Here is a 16,811-nt window from a genome sequence, read left to right on the forward strand (position 1 = left end):
CATCACAAGATAAGACGAACTTATGGGCATCCTTGAAGAGAGTAGGCCAATAAAACCCAGATTCTAATACCTTATGAGCAGTTCTGTCTCCTGCGTGATGTCCTCCATAAGCTTTGGAGTGACATTTCCGTAGGATTTGTTCCTGTTCATGCTCAAGTACACAACGTCTAATAATACCATCTACTCCTTCTTTATAAAGATGCGGGTCATCCCAAAAGTAATGTCTTAAGTCATAGAAGAATTTTTTCTTTTATTGGTAAGTGAAGCTAGGCGGTATGTATTTAGCAACAATATAATTAGCATAGTTAGAAAACTAAGGTGTACTATTAGAAACATTTATTGCAGCTAATTGTTCATCAGGAAAGCTATCATTAATAGGTTGTGGGTCATCAAGAATATTTTCAAGCCTAGACAAGTTATCAGCTACGGGTTTGTCTGCTCCTTTTCTATCAGTGATATGCAAATCAAATTCTTTTAGTAGAAGAACCCACCTAATGAGTCTAGGTTTAGCATCTTTTTTTCCATAAAATATTTTATAGTAGCATGATCGGTGTGAACGGTCACTTTGGAATCAACAATGTAGGATCTAAATTTATCACAAGAAAACACCACTGCTAAGAATTATTTTTTAGTAGTAGCATAATTTCATTGAGCATTGTCTAGAGTTTTACTAGCATAATGGATAACATTTAGTTTCTTATCAACTCTTTGTCCTAGAACAGCACCAACATCATAATCACTAGCATCACACATAATCTCAAAAGGGAAGTTCCAATCAGGTGTTTGAACAACAGATACATAAATTAAGGCTTTCTTGAGTGTTTCGAAGGCTTCCAAACAATCATCATCAAAAACAAAAGGAATGTCCTTTTGCAAAAGATTTGTAAGAGGCCTAGAAATTTTAGAAAAGTCTTTGATAAATCTCCTATAGAAACCAGCATGACCAAGGAAACTACGAATACCTTTGATATCTTTAGGACATGAAATTTTCTCAATTGCATCAACCTTGGCTTTGTCCACCTCAATACCTCTTTCAGAATTTTTATGGCCCAAAACAATACCTTCGTTAACCATAAAGTGGCACTTCTCCCAATTCAATTCAAGACTCGTTTGTTCGCATCTCTGCAAAACTCAATCAAGATTGCTTAAACAATCATCAAAAGACTTCCAATAAACAGAAAAGTCATCCAGGAAAACCTCAACAATCTTTTCACAAAAATCAGAGAATATAGCAGTCATACATCTTTGAAAGGTAGCAGGTGCATTACATAGACCAAAAGGCATACGTCTATAAGCATAAGTTCCAAAAGGGCAAGTAAAAGTGGTCTTTTCTTGATCAGGTTGAGAAACAGGTATTTGTGAAAAACCAGAATATCCATCAAGGAAGCAAAAATGTGTGTGCTTAGATAATATTTATAGCATTTGATCAATAAAAGGCAAAGGGTAATGATCTTTTCTAGTTGCTTTATTTAATTTTCTAAAATCAATTACCATTCTATAGCCTGTGACAATTCTTTGTGGAATAAGTTCATTCTTATCATTAGGAACAAAAGTTATACCTCCCTTCTTAGGGACACAATGAACTGGACTTGCCCATCTACTATCAGTTATAGGATAGATTATACCTGCTTCCAGAAGTTTCAATATTTCTGTTCTGACCGCTTCTTTCATCTTCGGATTTAACCGGCGTTGGTGATCAACAACGGGTTTAGCATCAGGTTCCATATTAATCTTGTGCTGACATAGAGTGGGACTAATGCCCTTAAGATCATCAAGAGTATATTCAATAACAGCTTGGTGCTTCCTTAGAACTTTTAATAATCTTTCTTCTTCATGTTCTGAAAGGTTAGCACTAATAATAACAGGATATATCTTTTTCTCATCAAGATAACCATATTTCAAAGTGTCTGGCAACTGTTTTAACTCAAACATAGGATCACCTTTAGGTGGAGGAGGACCTCCTAGAGTTTCAATAGGCGGATTGTGTTTAAGCAAAGGTTGTTGTTTGAACACGATTCTATTGATTTCATTTCTTTCATGCATATGCAAATCAATTTCATGGTCTAGCAAATATTGTTCTAAAGGATCAGTAGGAGGTACAACAATAGAAGCAGGACCAATAATCTCATCCTTACTAGGCAAATCTTCCTTATACGATTTTCTACTAAACTTAGAAAAATTGAACTCATGAGATTCATCACCAAAACTAACACCGACAGTTTGTTTCTCACAATCTATTTTAGCATTGACGGTGTTCAAGAAAGGTCTACCAGAGATAATGGGACAAAAGTCCTCTTGTGGGGAACCAAGAACAAGAAAACCAGTAGGTTATTTTATTTTCCCACACAAGACTTCAACATCTCTAAAAATCCCAATTGATGATATAGTATCTCTATTAGCAAGCTTAATAGTAACATCTATGTCTTCTATTTCAGTGGGTGCTATGCCATTCATAATTTCTTGATATAAGGAAAAATGAATAGCACTGACGCTAGCACCTAAGTCACATAAACCATGATAATTGTGATCTCCTATGTTAACTGAGACAACAGGCATGCCAACAACTGGTCTATGTTTATCTTTTTCATTGGGTTTGGCCATTCTAGCAGCTTCAGCACAGAAATAAATAACATGCCCATCAATATTATTGACCAAGAGATCCTTGACCGCAGCAACACTAGGTTAACTTTGATTTGTTCAGCTGGTTTAGGTGTTCTAATATAACTTTTGTTGGCCACAGTTGAAACTTTAGCATGTTCCTTCATCCTAACAGGGAAAGGTGGTTTTTCAATATAAGCAGTGGGAACAACTGGATCAACATTGTAAATGATAGTTTCTTCTTTAGCTTTTACCGGTTCTTTAATTCCTTCTTTAATTGGTGGGTGATATTTGAACCACTTCTCTTTAGGAAGATCAACATGGGTAGCAAAAGATTCACAAAAGGAAGCTACTATCTCAGAGTCAAGTCCATACTTAGCGCTAAACTTTTGAAAAGCATCGGTATTCATAAAAGATTAAACACAATCAAACTTAGGCTCAATACCCAACTCTTTACCTTCGTCGAGTTCCCAATCTTTAGAGTTGCGTTTAATTCTTTCTAAAAGATCCCACCTGAATTCAATAGTCTTCTTCATAAAAGAACCAGTACAAGAAGTATCGAGCATGGATTGATCATTGCGAGAAAGCCGAGCATAAAAATTCTAAATAATAATTTCTCTCGAGAGCTCATGATTGGGGCATGAATATAACATTGACTTAAGCCTCCCCCGAGATAGAGCGATACTTTCTCCTTCACGAGGCAAAAAATTATATATATAATTCCGATCATGATGAACTAGATGCATAGGATAAATTTTTTAATGGAATTCCAATTTCAACCGATTCCAGTTCCAAGATCCAATATCATCGTATAGCCTATACCATGTCAATGCCTTTCCCTTCAAAGATAAAGGGAAAACCTTCTTTTTAGCTTCATCTCCGGGTAAACCTGCAAGCTTAAACAATCCACAAATTTCATCCACATATATCAAGTGCATATTAGGATGTTCGTTCCATCTCCTACATAAGGATTAGCTAGCAATTGTTCTACCATACCCAAAGGGATTTAATATTCAATATTTTCAGTAGGTGCACTAGGTTGAGGGGCAACTAATTGTGGTTCCGGTCGAGGTGAAGATACCCCGAACAAAACCCTCAAAGGATTGTTTTCCATAGTAACAAGTGGCAATAAATTTCAGCACATATAATAATTTTCCCTTACTAATTTCAACTTACCAAGAGCGGTTCACTCCCCGGCAACGGCGCCAGAAAATGGCCTTGATGACCCACAAGTATATGGGATCAATTGTAGCCTTTTTGATAAGTAAGAGTGTCGAACCCAACGAGGAGCAGAAGGAAATGGCAAGTGGTTTTCAGCAAGGTAATGTCTGCAAGTGCTGAAATTGTAAGTAACACAGTAGTTTGATAGCAAGATACTTTGTAACGAGCAAGTAATGGTAATAGTAACAAAAGTGAAGCAAGGTAGACCAATCCTTTTGAGGCAAAGGACAGGCCAAAACGGTCTCTTATGATAAGCAAAGCGTTCTTGAGGGCACACGGGAATTTCATCTAGTCACTTTCATCATGTTGGTTCGATTCGTGTTCGCTACTATCATCTTCGGCCGGACTCCTGGACTATGAAGATACAAGATTGAAGACTTCATCCCGTGTACGGATGGGACTTTCCTTGGCGTGGAAGGCAAGCTTGGCGATACGGATATGTAGATCTCCTACCATTGTAACCGACTCTGTGTAACCCTAACCCTCTTCGGTGCTTATATAAACCGGAGGGTTTTAGTCCGTAGGACGAACAACAATCATACCATAGGCTAGCTTCTAGGGTTTACCTCTCTGATCTCGTGGTAGATCTACTCTTGTACTACCCATATCATCAATATCAATCAAGTAGGAGTAGGGTTTTACCTCCATCGAGAGGGCCCGAACCTGGGTAAAAACATCGTGTCCCCTGTCTCCTGTTACCATCCGCCTAGACGCACAGTTAGGGACCCCCTACCCGAGATCCGACGGTTTTGACACCGACATTGGTGCTTTCATTGAGAGTTCCTCTGTGTCGTCATCTTTAGGCCCGATGGCTCCTCCGATCATCAACAACGACGCGGTCCAGGGTGAGACTTTTCTCCCTAGACAGATCTTCGTATTCGGCGGCTTTGCACTGCGGGCCAATTCGCTTGGCCATCTGGAGCAAATTGAAAGCTACGCCCCTGGCCATCAGGTCAGATTTGGAAGTTTGAACTACACGGCTGACGCCCACGGAGACTTGATCTTCGACGGGTTTGAGCCACAGCCAAGCGTGCTGCACTGTCACGATGGGCATGATCTAGCTCTGCCGCCGAACAGTGCCCTGGAGGCCGCACCAGTGTCCGCTCCGACCCTTAGCTCGAAGCCGACTGCGCCGATCAAGGACGGGTGGCTAGACACCGCCTCGGGGGCTGCTATCTCTACGGCGATTGAGCCGAACACCAACCTGTCCTTTGCGAAGCTCGTGACTCCAAGGTGCCGGACTCCTCTCCGGACTCCGAACCTCCCGTGCCCCTGCCAATCGAATCCGATTGGGCGCCGGTCATGGAGTTCACCGCTGCGGACATCTTTCAGCACTCACCCCTTGGCGACATCCTGAACTCACTAAAGTCTCTCTCTTTATCAGGAGAGCCCTGGCCGGACTATGGTCAGGAAGGTTGGGATGCGGACGATGAAGAAATTCAAAACCCACCCACCACCCACTTCGTAGCCACTGTCGATGATTTAACCAACATGCTCGACTTCGACTCCGAAGACATCGACGGTATGGACGACGATGCAGAAGACGACCAAGAACCAGTGCCTACAGGGCACTGGAAGGCCACCTCGTCATACGACATTTACATGGTGGACATCCCAAAAGATGGGAATGGCGATGGAACAACGGAGGATGACCCCTCCAAGAAATAGCCTAAACACCGGCGTCAGCGGCGCCGCTCTAAAACCCGCCATAGCAAAAATGGTGATTCCAGCACGGGAGACAATAACACCCCGGACAGTGCCGAAGACAACTCCCTCCAGCAGGATTCAGTGTGGGAGGATGGAGAAGCCAGCCCTCATGAGAGAGCGGTAGGCAGAGAGGTAGAGGACGATAATTACATGCCTCCCTCCGAAGACGAGGCAAGCCTCGACGACGACGAATTTGTTGTGCCTGAGGATCCCGTCGAACAAGAGCGTTTCGAACGCAGGCTCATGGCCACGGCAAGCAGCCTCAAGAAAAAGCAGCAATAGCTTAGAGCTGATCAAGACCTGCTAGCCGACAGATGGACTGAAGTCCTTGCGGCCGAAGAGTATGAACTCGAACACCCCTCCAAGAGCCACGCAAAACGCAGGCTGCTACCCCGATTAGTGGAGGAAGCACCTAAACCTACATCACCAGCGCATGATACGGCCGACCGGCCACCTCATGGCCGCGACAGAGAGGCCTTTCGGCCCTCCACTCAAGCTGCACCCCGGCGCCGCTCAAAAAATACCAAGACGCGGGAAAATGCGCCAGACCTGCGGGATATACTAGAGGGGAAGGAAAGGCAAACAAGATCGATCTACGGATCACGTGGGCGCCCCACGATACGTGATGATAACTGTCACGCCGGATATGGCAATTCCGGCCGGGCCGAACACAGTAGACAAAGCTCATTTGAGTTGCGTCGTGATATAGCCCAATACAGAGGCACTGCACACCCACTATGCTTCATAGACGAAGTGATGGATCATCAAATCCCTGAGAGTTTCAAACCCATAAACATTGAATCATACGACGCACAACAGATCCTGCGGTCTGGATCGAGGACTATCTCCTCCATATCCACATGGCCCGCGGTGATGATCTACACGCCATCAAATACCTCCCACTCAAGCTTAAAGGACCAGCTCGGCATTGGCTTAACAGCTTGCCAGCAGAGTCAATTGGTTGTTGGGAAGACTTGGAAGCCGCATTCCTCGACAACTTCCAGGGCACCTATGTGCGACCACTAGACGCCGACGACCTAAGCCACATATAATCCAGCAGCCAGAGGAATCAGCCAGACAATTCTGGACACGGTTCCTAACCAAGAAAAATCAAATCATCGACTGTCCGGATGCAGAGGCCCTTGCAGCCTTCAAACATAACATCCGCTACGAGTGGCTTGCCCGGCACCAGGACAGGAAAAGCCGAAATCCATGGTAGCCCTCACAACACTCATGAACAGCTTCTGCGCGGGAGAGGATAGCTGGCTAGCTCGTAGTAACAACATGACCAAGAGCCCTAGTAATTCGGATACCAAGGACAGCAACGGCAGATCGCGTTGCAACAAGCACAAGCGCCGCATTAACGGCGATAATGTTGAGGATACGGCAGTCAATGCCGGATTCAGAGGCTCCAAACCCGGTCAGCGGAAAAAGCCATTTAAAAGAAATACTCCGGGCCCGTCCAATTCGGACCGAATACTCGATCGCTCGTGCCAGATACACGGCACCCCCGAAAAGCCAGCCAATCACACCAATAGGGATTGTTGGGTGTTCAAACAGGCAGGCAAGCTAACTGCCAAAAACAATGACAAGGGGCTGCATAGCGATGACGAGGAGGAGCCCCGGCCGCCGAACAATAGAGGACAGAAGGGCTTTCCCCCACAAGTGCGGACGGTGAACATGATATACGCAACCCACATACTCAAAAGCGAGCGGAAGCGTGCACTAAGGGACGTATATGCGATGGAGCCAGTCGCCCCAAAGTTCAATTCGTGGTCCTCCTGCCCGATCACTTTTGATCGAAGGGACCATCCCACTAGCATCCGCCATGGCGGATTCGCCGCATTGGTTCTAGACCCAATCGTTGACGGGTTTCACCACACTAGAGTCCTGATGGACGGCGGCAGCAGCCTGAACCTGCTTTATCAGGAAACAGTGCGCAAGATGGGCATAGACCCCTCCAGGATTAAACCCACAAAAACGACCTTCAAAGGCGTCATACCAGGTGTAGAGGCCAATTGTACAGGCTCAGTCACACTTGAAGTGGTCTTCGGATCACCGGATAACTTCCGAAGCGAGGATTTAATCTTCGACATAGTCCCATTCTGCAGCGGCTATCATGCACTGCTCGGAAGAACCACATTTGCAAAGTTCAATGTGGTGCCGCACTATGCATACCTCAAGCTCAAGATGCCAGGCCCTCGAGGAGTCATTACGGTCAACGGAAACACCGAACGCTCTCTCCGAACGGAGGATCATACGGTGGCCCTCGCGGCAGAAGTACAAAGCAGCCTCTTAAGGCAATTCCCGAGTCCGGCTATTAAACGGCCGGACACCATCAAGCGCGCCCGGAGTAACCAACAACAAGACCACCTGGCACGTTCCGAGCATGCGTAGCAATGCGTCCCCAACCCCAGCCCTCGCGAAATTGCGAAACCAGTACTACGCGTACATAATTACGCTCTGGAAATACCATGGGCATAGGGGGAGGGGCACGACCACGGCAGGCCCAGAATGCGGCTCAACCGCACCAAGGGCTCCCAATTGTGTCATTCTTCCTTTTTCTCTTACTTTCAGGACTCCTTTCTCAAGAAGCCCTGTCCAGCAGTAGAATCGCCGAACACACGATGCAATAGCCAGGGAAGCAGAAAGCTACGTCGAGTGTCCAGGTGATCTCTATAATGAGCAGTATACTTGTTTTACATATCATCACGTAGCTCGCTCCTGGAGGGAGACATGTCAAATAGTCCCATCCCTTGCTTATCGCACTATTTGTATCGTTCTGCTTTTAGCGCAGCTCTTTTGAAAAAACAATGCATAGCTTTTGCCTAATATTGCATTCCTTTTTTTATTTTATTTTATCTATACATGTTCACTTACGACATGTTGCACCCGTACGCTTTGGTACGGCCAAACACACCAGGGGCTTAAGTACCCCAAAATATGGTGTGATAAGTCTGAACACTTTCACAAGTGCGGCACCCCGAACTTATAGCATTATATGCATCGGCTCCGAATCATGTCTTGGGTCAATAGTTGGGTTTGCCCAGCTCCCATGTTTTGGTACCTTACGTTCCGTTATATCGGCTAAGGTAGCGCTGGGAGAACCATTGCGATTGTGCCCCGGTTGATCTGGGTTAAGCACCTCAGTGGAGAAAGCTAAAACTGACCGTCATGATAGGGCGAGAGCCGGTCGCTGTTTGAGAGGTTTCTTCGAGTCCCTAAAGACTTATGCCGCTTAGAGCGAGGAGTCGGCTTTGTCCGGCCCAGGCATGGATAGCGCTGAAGGAAATATGCCCTAGAGGCAATAATAAAGTTATTATTTATTTCCTTATATCATGATAAATGTTTATTATTCATGCTAGAATTGTATTAACTAGAAACATAATACATGTGTGAATACAGAGACAAACATAGTGTCACTAGTATGCCTCTACTTGACTAGCTCGTTTATCAAAGATGGTTATGTTTCCTAGCCATGGACAAAAGAGTTGTCATTTGATTAACGGGATCACATCATTAGGAGAATGATTTGATTGACATGACCCATTCCGTTAGCCTAGCACTTGATCATTTAGTATATTGGTATTGCTTTCTTCATGACTTATACATGTTCCTGTAACTATGAGATTATGCAACTCCCGTTTACCGGAGGAACACTTTGTGTGCTACCAAATGTCACAACGTAACTGGGCGATTATAATGGAGCTCTACAGGTGTCTCTGAAGGTATATGTTGGGTTGGCGTATTTCGAGATTAGGTTTTGTCACTCCGATTGTCGGAGAGGTATCTCTGGGCCCTCTCGGTAATGCACATCACTATAAGCCTTGCAAGCAATGTAGCTAATGAGTTAGTTACGGAATCATGCATTACATAATGAGTAAAGAGACTTGCCGGTAGCGAGATTGAACTAGGTATTGGATACCGACGATCGAATCTCGGGCAAGTAACATACCGATGACAAAGGGAACAACGTATGTTGTTATGCGGTTTGACCGATAAAGATCTTCATAGAATATGTAGGAGCCAATATGAGCATCCAGGTTCCGCTATTGGTTATTGACCGAGAATAGTTCTAGGTCATGTCTACATAGTTCTCGAACCCGTAGGGTCCGCATGCTTAACGTTACGATGACAGTTTTATTATGAGTTTATAAGTTTTGATGTACCGAAGTTTGTTCCGAGTCCCGGATGTGATCACGGACATGACGAGGAGTCTCGAAATGGTCGAGACATAAAGATTGATATATTGGAAGCCTATGTTTGGACATCGGAAGTGTTCCGGGTGAAATCGGCATTTTACCGGAGTACCGGGAGGTTACCGGAACCCCCCGGTGACCTAATGGGCCTTATTGGGCCTAGTGGAGGAAGAGGAGAGGAGGCCTAGAGGCAGCCACGCGCCCCTCCCCCCCAAGTCCGAATAGGACAAGGAGGGGGGCGGCGCCCCCCCCCCTTTCCTTTCCCCCTCTCTTCCTTCCCCCCAAGTCCTAATCCAACTAGGGAAAGGGGGAGTCCTACTCCCGGTGGGAGTAGGACTCCTCCGGCGCGCCTCCTCCTAGGGCCGGCCGCACCCCCCCTTGCTCCTTTATATACGGGGGCAGGTGGCACCCTAGGACACACAAGTTGATCTTCAAGATCGTTCCTTAGCCGTGTGCGGTGCCCCCCTCCACCATATTCCACCTCGGTCATATCGTCGCGGAGTTTAGGCGAAGCCCTGCGCCAGTAGAACATCATCATCGTCACCACGCCGTCATGCTGACAGGAACTCATCCCCGACACTTTGCTGGATCGGAGTCCGGGGATCGTCATCGAGCTGAACGTGTGCTGAACTCGGAGGTGCCGTACGTTCGGTACTTGGATCGGTCAGATTGTGAAGACGTACGACTACATCAACCACGTTGTCATAACGCTTCTGCTTACGGTCTACGAGGGTACGTGGACAATACTCTCCCCTCTTGTTGCTATGCATCACCATGATCTTGCGTGTGCGTAGGAAATTTTTTGAAATTACTACGTTACCCAACAGTGGCATCCGAGCCTGGTTTTATGCGTAGATGTCATATGCACGAGTAGAACACAAGTGAGTTGTGGGCGATACAAGTCATACTGCTTACCAGCATGTCATACTTTGGTTCAGCGGTATTGTGAGATGAGGCGGCCCGGACCGACATTACGCGTACGCTTACGCGAGACTGGTTTCACCGTTACGAGCACTCGTGCTTAAAGGTGGCTGGCGGGTGTCTGTCACTCTCACTTTAGTTGAACCGAGTGTGGCTACGCCCGGTCCTTGCGAAGTTTAAAACAACACTAACTTGACGAACTATCGTTGTGGTTTTGATGCGTAGGTAAGAACGGTTCTTGCTAAGCCTGTAGCAGCCACGTAAAATTTGCAACAGCAAAGTAGAGGACGTCTAACTTGTTTTTGCAGGGCATGTTGTGATGTGATATGGTCAAGACGTGATGCTATATTTTATTGTATGAGATGATCATGTTTTGTAACCGAAGTTATCGGCAACTAGCAGGAGCCATATGGTTGTCGCTTTATTGTATGAAATGCAAATGCCCTGTAATTGCTTTACTTTATCACTAAGAGGTAGCCATAGTCGTAGAAGCAATAGATGGCGTAACGACAATGATGCTACGATAGAGATCAAGGTGTCGCGCCGGTGACGATGGTGATCACGACGGTGCTTCGGAGATGGAGATCACAAGCACAAGATGATGATGGCCATATCATATCACTTATATTGATTGCATGTGATGTTTATCCTTTATGCATCTTATCTTGCTTTGATTGACGGTAGCATTTTAAGATGATCTCTCACTAAATTATCAAGAAGTGTTCTCCTTGAGTATGCACCGTTGTGAAAGTTCTTCGTGCTGAGACACCACGTGATGATCGGGTGTGATAGGCTCTACGTTCAAATACTACGGGTGCAAAACAGTTGCACACGCGGAATACTCAGGTTAAACTTGACGAGCCTAGCATATAATAGATATGGCCTCGGAACACGGAGACCGAAAGGTCGAACGTGAATCATATAGTAGATATGATCAACATAGTGATGTTCACCATTGAAACTACTCCATCTCACGTGATGATCGGACATGGTTTAGTTTATTTGGATCACGTGATCACTTAGATGACTAGAGAGATGTCTGTCTAAGTGGGAGTTCTTAAGTAATATGATTAATTGAACTTAAATTTATCATGAACTTAGTCCTGGTAGTATTTTGCAAATTATGTTGTAGATCAATAGCTTGCGTTGTTGCTTTCATATGTTTGTTTTGATATGTTCCTAGAGAAAACTGTGTTGAAAAATGTTAGTAGCAATGATGCGGATTGGATCCGTGATCTGAGGTTTATCCTCATTGCTGCACAGAAGAATTATGTCCTTGATGCACCGCTAGGTGACAAACCTATTGCAGGAGCAGATGCAGACGTTATGAACGTTTGGCTAGCTCAAATGATGACTACTTGATAGTTTAGTGCACCATGCTTAAATGGCTTAGAATCAGGACTTCAGAGACGTTTTGAACATCATGGACCATATGAGATGTTCCAGGAGTTGAAGTTAATATTTTTAGCAAATACCCGAGTTGAGAGATATGAAGTCTCCAACAAATTCTATAGCTAAAAGATGGAGGAGAATCGCTCAACTAGTGAGCATGTGCTCAGATTGTCTGGGTACTTCAATCGCTTGAATCAAGTGGGAGTTAATCTTCCAGATAAGATAGTGATTGTCAGAATTCTCTAGTCACCATCACTAAGTTACTAGAACTTCGTGATGAACTATAGCATGCAAGGGATGACGAAAACGATTCCCGAGCTCTTCGTGATGTTGTAATCGACGAAGGTAGAAATAAAGAAAGAGCATCAAGTGTTGATGATTGACAAGACCACTAGTTTCAAAACAAAGGGCAAAGGGAAAGAAAGGGAAACTTCAAGTAGAATGGCAAACAAGTTGTCACTCCCATGAAGAAGACCAAAGCTGGACCAAAGCCTGAAACTGAGTGCTTACACTGCAAAGGAAATGGTCACTGGAAGAGGAAATGCCCTGAATATTTGGTGGATAAGAAGGATGGCAAAGTGAACAAGGGTATATTTGATATACAGGTGTTTGATGTGTGCCTTACTAGTGTTTATAGTAGCCCCTAAGTATTTGATACTTGTTCGGTTGCTAAGATTAGTAACTCGAAACAGGAGTTACAGAATAAATAGAGACTAGTTGAAGGGGAAGTGACGATGAGTGTTGGAAGTAATTCCAAGATTGATATGATCATCATCGTACACTCCCTATACTTTCGGGATTAGTGTGTTAAACCTAAATAAATGTTATTTGGCGTTTGCGTTGAGCATGAATATGATTTGATCATGTTTGTTGCGATACGGTTATTCATTTAAAGTTAGAGAATAATTGTTATTCTGTTTACATGAATAAAACCTTCGATGGTCATACACCCAATGAACATAGTTTGTTGGATCTCGATCGTAGTGATACACATATTCATAATATTGATGCCAAAAGATGCAAAGTTAATAATGATAGTGCAACTTATTTGTGGCACTGCCGTTTGGGTCATATCGGTGTTGCGCATGAAGAAACTCCATAAAGATGGATTTTTGTAATCACTTGGTTATGAATCATTTGATGCTTGCGAACCGTGCCTTTTGGGCAAGATGACTAAAACTCCGTTCTCCGGAACAATGGAACGAGCTACTGACTTATTGGAAATAATACATACCGATGTATGCGATCCAATGAGTGTTGATGCTCGTGGCAAGTATCGTTATTTTCTGACCTTCACAAGATGATTTGAGCAGATATGGGTATAGCTACTTGATGAAACATAAGTCTGAAATAGTTGAAAGGTTCAAAGAATTTCAGAGTGAAGTGGAAAAATCATCGTAACAAGAAAATGAAATTTCTGCGATCTGATCGCAGAGACGAATATTTGAGTTACGAGTTTGGTCTTCAATTAAAACAATGTGGAATAGTTTCACAGCTCACGCCACCTGGAACACCACAACGTTATGTTGTGTCCGAACGTTGTAACCGCACTTTATTGGATATGGTGCGATCTGTGATGTCTCTTACTGATTTACCACTATTGTTTTGGGGTTATGCATTAGAGACGGCTGCATTCACGTTAAAAGGGCACCATCTAAATCCGTTGAGACGACACCATATGAATTGTGGTTTAGCAAGAAACCCAAGTTGTCATTTCTTAAAGTTTGGGGCTGCGATGCTTATGTGAAAAGTTTCATCCTGATAAGCTCAAACCCAAATCGGAGAAGTGCGTCTTCATAGAATACCCAAAGGAAATTGTTGGGTACACCTTCTATCACAGATCCGAAGGCAAGATATTCGTTGCTAAAAATGGATCCTTTCTAGAGAAGGAGTTTCTCTCGAAAGAAGTGAGTGGGAGGAAAGTAGAACTTGATAAGGTAATTGTACCTTCTCCCGAATTGGAAAGTAGTTCATATTAGAAATCAGTTCCAGTGATTCCTACACCAACTAGTGAGGAAGCTAATGATGATGATCATGAAACTTCAGATTAAGTTACTATAGAACCTCGTAGGTCTTTCATAGTACAGTCCGCACCAGAGTGGTACGGTAATCCTGTTCTGGAAGTCATGTTACTAGACCATGATGAACCTACGAACTATGAGGAAGCGATGATGAGCCCAGATTCCACGAAATGGCTTGAAGCCATAAAATCTGAGATATGATCCATGTATGAGAACAAAGTATGGACTTTGATTGACTTGCTCGATGATTAGCAAACCATGTTAAATAAATGGATCTTCAAGAGGAAGACAGACACTGATAGTAGTGTTACTATCTTCTAAGATCGACTTGTTGCGAAAGGTTTTCGACAAGTTCAAGGTGTTGAATACGATGAGATTTTCTCACTCGTATCGATGCTTAAGTCTGTCTGAATCATGTTAGCAATTGCCACATTTTATGAAATCTGGCAAATGGATGTCAAAACTGCATTCCTTAATAGATTTTTTAAAGAAGAGTTGTATATGATGCAACCAGAAAGTTTTGTTAATCCTAAAGGTGCTAACAAAATGTGCAAGCTCCAGCGATCCATCAATGGACTGGTGCAAGCATCTCGGCGTTGGAATATACGCTTTGATGAGTTGATCAAAGCATATGGTTTTATACAGACTTTTGGAAAGGCCTGTATTTACAAGAAAGTGAGTGGGAGCACTATCGCCTTTATGTGAATGACATATTATTAATTGGAAATGATGTAGAATTTTCTGGAAAGCATAAAGGATTGTTTGAAAGGAGTTTTTCAAAGAAAGACCTCGGTGAAGCTGCTTACACATTGAGCATCAAGATCTATATAGATCAAGACGCTTGATAAGTTTTTTCAATGGGTACATACCTTGATAAATTTTTTGAAGTAGTTCAAAATGGAACAGTCAAAGAAAGAGTTCTTGCCTGTGTTGCGAGGTGTGAAGTTGAGTAAGACTCAAAACCCGACTATGGCAGAAAATAGAAAGAGAATGAAAAGTCATTCCCTATGCCTCAGTCATAGGTTCTATAAAGTATGCTATGCTCTGTACCAGACCTATTGTATACCTTGCTCTGAGTTTGGCAAGGGAGTACAATTTTGATCTAAGAGTAGATCATTGGAGAGCGGTCAAGAATATCCTTAGTGAGGACTAAGAAAATATTTCTCGATAATGGAAGTGATAAAAGAGCTCGTCATAAAAGTTACAACGATACAAGCTTTTACACCGATCCAGATGACTCTAAGTCTCAATCTGGATACATATTGAAAGTGGGAGCAATTAGCTAGAGTAGCTCCGTGCAGAGCATTGTAGACATAGAATATTTGCAAAATACATACGGCTCTGAATGTGACAGACCCGTTGACTAAACTTCTCTCACGAGCAAAACATGATCATACCTTATTACTCTTTGGGTGTTAATCACATAGCGATGTGAACTAGATTATTGACTCTAGCAAAACCCTTTGGGTGTTGATCACATAATGATGTGAACTACAGGTATTAATCACATACAGATATGAATATTGGTGTTAAATCACATGGCGGCGTGAACTAGATTATTGACTCTAGTGCAAGTGGGAGACTGAAGGAAATATGCCCTAGAGGCAATAATAAAGTAATTATTTATTTCATTATATCATGATAAATGTTTATTATTCATGCTAGAATTGTATTAACTGGAAACATAATACATGTGTGAATACAGAGACAAACATAGTGTCACTAGTATGCCTCTACTTGACTAGCTCGTTTATCAAAGATGGTTATGTTTCCTAGCCATGGACAAAAGAGTTGTCATTTGATTAACAGGATCACATCATTAGGAGAATGATTTGATTGACATGACCCATTCCGTTAGCCTAGCACTTGATCATTTAGTATATTGGTATTGCTTTCTTCATGACTTATACATGTTCCTGTCACTATGAGATTATGCAACTCCCGTTTACCGGAGGAACACTTTGTGTGCTACCAAACGTCACAACATAACTGGGTGATTATAAAGGAGCTCTACAGGTGTCTCCGAAGGTATATGTTGGGTTGGCGTATTTCGAGATTAGGTTTTGTCACTCCGATTGTCGGAGAGGTATCTCTGGGCCCTCTCGGTAATGCACATCACTATAAGCCTTGCAAGCAATGTAGCTAATGAGTTAGTTACGGAATGATGCATTACGTAACGAGTAAAGAGACTTGCCGGTAACAAGATTGAACTAGGTATTGGATACCGACGATCGAATCTCGGGCAAGTAACATACCGATGACAAAGGGAACAACGTATGTTGTTATGCAGTTTGACCGATAAAGATCTTCGTAGAATATGTAGGAGCCAATATGAGCATCCAGGTTCCGCTATTGGTTATTGACCGAGAATAGTTCTAGGTCATGTCTACATAGTTCTCGAACCCGTAGGGTCCGCACGCTTAACGTTACGATGACAGTTTTATTATGAGTTTATAAGTTTTGATGTACCGAAGTTTGTTCGGAGTCCCGGATGTGGTCACGGACATGACGAGGAGTCTTGAAATGGTCGAGACATAAAGATTGATATATTGGAAGCCTATGTTTGGACATCGGAAGTGTTCCGGGTGAAATCGGCATTTTACCGGAGTACCGGGAGGTTACCGGAACCCCCCGGTGACCTAATGGGCCTTATTGGGCCTAGTGGAGGAAGAGGAGAGGAGGCCTAGGGGCAGCCGCGCGCCCCTCCCCCCCAAGTCGGAATAGGACAAGGAGGAGGGTGGCGCCCCCCCCC

The sequence above is a fragment of the Triticum dicoccoides genome, chromosome 1B (genome assembly GCF_002162155.2).
Source record: "Triticum dicoccoides isolate Atlit2015 ecotype Zavitan chromosome 1B, WEW_v2.0, whole genome shotgun sequence".
NCBI lineage: Eukaryota > Viridiplantae > Streptophyta > Magnoliopsida > Poales > Poaceae > Triticum > Triticum dicoccoides.